Here is a 3,339-nt window from a genome sequence, read left to right on the forward strand (position 1 = left end):
ACCTAAATCAATAGAAACATGACGTCTTTCAATCTTGCATCCATCTTGTGTCCTTAAGGGCTATGGGTTAATTATGCCCATGTCCTAAGCGTGCCTCCTAAACCTTCGTGGCCACTTTGGTGCACTGGTGTTCAATCGTGCTCTTAGATATGGAACATTTTATAGGCATAGGCTCTTGGCCCCTATTCATTCGATGCTATGCATTTTACGTGCTCGACATACATGATGCTTATGCTCTGTGTTGGCTCTTTCCACTACTAAATTGGTTTGTTGAGGCCCATGTAGTGCCAACATCTTGAAAGAATGCTACCTAGTTGATTTGGCTAGTAGTAGTATGCTTGTCTCAAAGATTAAGCCATGCATGTGAAACTATGAACTAATTTAGATTGTGTAATTGTGAATGGCTCATTAAATCAATTATAGTTTGTTTGATGGTATCTATTCCTCGGATAACCATAGTAATTCTAGAGCTAATATGTGAAACAAACCTTAACTTTTGAAAAGGATGCATTTATTAGAAAAAAGGTCGAAGCGGGCTTTTCCTATTGTTTTGATAATCATGATAACTTGACGAATCGCACAGCCTTTGTGCCAATGATGCATCATTCAAAATTTTGCCCTATCAACTTTCAATGGTAGGATAGTGGCCTACTATGGTGGTGATGGGTGACAAAGAATCAGGGTTCAATTTTAGAGAGGGAGCCTGAGAAATGGCTACCACATCTAAAAAAGGTAGCAAGTGCATAAATTACCCAATCCTAACATGGAGAGGTAGTGACAATAAATAACAATATTAGGATTTATGAGTCTGGTAATTAGAATGAGTACAATCTAAATCCCTTAATGATGATCAATTAAAGGGCAAGTCTGGTGCTAGCAACTATAGTAATTCTATCTCCAATAGCATTTATTTAAATTGTTGTAGTTAAAAAGCTAGTAGTTAAAACTAGGGTTAGGTCATTTGGTCTGTCTTATAGTGAACACTGATATACTTATCCCTACTATCGATGATGCACTCCTAACCTTAATTGGTAAGGTTATTCATCTAGCACTATTACTTTGAAAAAATTAGAGTGCTCAAAGTAGGCCTACACTTGTATACATTAGCATAGGATAACATCATAAGATTTTGATCTTATTGTGTTGACCTTCAAGATCGGAGTAATGATTAATAAAGACAATCAAGGGCATTCAAATTTCATAGTCAAAGGTGAAATTATTGAATTTAAGAAAGATGAACAACTATGAAAGCATTTACCAAGGATGTTTTCATCCAATCAAGAATGAAAGTTGAGGGCTCAAAGATGATCAGATATTATCCTAATCTCAACCATAAATGATGCTGACTAGGGATTGGTGGATATTACTTTTAGGACTATGCTAGCACCTTATGAGAATCAAACTCTTTAGGTTCTAGAGAGAGTATGGTTATGAGTTTGAAACTTAAAGGGATTAATGGAAGAACACCACCAAGAGTAGAGCCTACAGCTTAATTTGACTCAACATGGGGAAACTTACTAGGCTAGACATACTAAGGATTGATGGACTAAGAGCTCTTTCTTGACTTTATTGGTGGTGGTGCATGGCCATTCTTAGTTGGTAGAGCGATTTGTCTAGTTAATTCCATTAACAAATGAGATCACAGCTTGCTAACTAACTACAGAAAGGTGATCCTTCACGGCTAGCTTCTTAGAGGGACTATGGTCACTTAGGTCAAGGAAGTTTGAGGCAATAATAGGTCTACAATGCCATTAGATGTTCCAAGCCACATGTGTGCTACATTGATGTATTCAATGAGCCCATAGCATTGGCTAACAAGCTAGGTAATCCTTGAAATTTAATCATGATAGGGATAGATCATTGTAAATGTTGGTCTTCAATGAGGAATTCCTAGTGAGCATAAGTCATCACCTTGCATTGACTATATCCCTACCCTTTGTAGACATCACTCGTTGCTCTTACCAATTGAATGTTCTAGCAAAGTGTTCAAAAATAGAGAGGTAGTGACAATAAATAACAATACTGGGCTCTATGAGTTTGGTAATTAGAATGGGTATAATTTAAATCCCTTATTAAGGATTCGTTGGAAGGCAAGTCTAGTGCCAGTAGCTATGGTAATTCTAGCTCCAATAGTGTATATTTAAGTTGTTGTAGTTAAAAAACTTATAGTTGGAAATAAGGTTGAGTCATCTAGCTGACCCCATGATGAGCAACGATTTACTCATCCTTATTATCAATAATGTGATCTTGGCCTTATTTGACTGGGTCATTCCTTTGGCGCTGTTACTTTGAAAAAATCAAAATGCTCAAGTAAGCCTACACTTGTATACATTTTCATAGGGTAACATCATAGGATTTCAATCCTATTGTGTTGGTCTTTGATATCAGAGTAATGATTAATAGGGATAGTCAGGGGCATTCATATTTCACAGTTAGAGGTGAAATTCTTGGATTTATGAAAGACGAACAACTATGAAAGCATTTGCCAATGATGTTTTCATTAATCAAGAATGAAAGTTGGGAGCTTGAAGATGATCAAATACCATCCTAATGTCAACCATAAATGATGTTGACTATGGATCGATGGATGTTACTTTTAGGACTTTGCCGACACCTTATGAGAAATCAAAGTCTTTGGGTTTCGAAGGGAGTATGGTCACAAGGTTTAAACTTAAAGGAATTGATGGAAGGGCACCACCAAGAATGGAGCTTGCAGCTTAATTTGACTCAACACAAGGAAACTTACTAGGTCTATTCATAGCAAGGATTGATAGATCGAAATATCTTTCTTAATTTTAAGATCTTTCTTAATTTTATAGGTGGTGTGGCATGGCCATTGTTAGTTGGTGGAGCGATTTGTCTTGTTAATTCCATTAACAAAACGAGACCTCAACTTGCTAACTAGCTACACAGAGGTGATCCTTTGTGGATAGCTTCTTAGAATGACTATGGCCACTTAGGATAAGGAAGTTTGAGGCAATAATAGGTTTGTGATGCCCTTAGATGTTCTAGGCTACATGCACGTTAGACTGATGTATTCAATAAGAGGTAATCTTTGAAATTTCATCATGATGGGGATAGATCATTGTAATTGTTGGTCTTGAACAAGGAATTCCTAGAAAGTGTGAGTCACTAGTCTCACGTTGACTATGTCCTTACCCTTTGTACCCATCACCCATTGCTCTTACTAATTGAATGGTTCGATGAACTGTTTGGATTATGGCAATGTGGATGGTTCATTGCTCATGATGTTATAAGAAGTCTATTGAACCTTATCATTTAGAGGAAGGAGAAGTCATAACAAGGTTTCTTTAAGTGAACCTGCGAAAAAATCATTGT

The 3,339-nt window shown here is 36.8% G+C and overlaps 1 pseudogene; it reads left to right on the top strand.

Moving 5' to 3' along the window:
* Positions 1–310: 310 nt before the first annotated feature.
* LOC149519477 (18S ribosomal RNA) lies at positions 311–1,943 on the top strand (annotated as a pseudogene).
* The last annotated feature ends 1,396 nt before the right edge of the window (positions 1,944–3,339 follow it).

This window comes from Durio zibethinus, chromosome 3, assembly GCF_047325235.1.
Source record: "Durio zibethinus cultivar Kanyao isolate XHJ-2024 chromosome 3, ASM4732523v1, whole genome shotgun sequence".
Classification (NCBI taxonomy): Eukaryota; Viridiplantae; Streptophyta; class Magnoliopsida; order Malvales; family Malvaceae; genus Durio; species Durio zibethinus.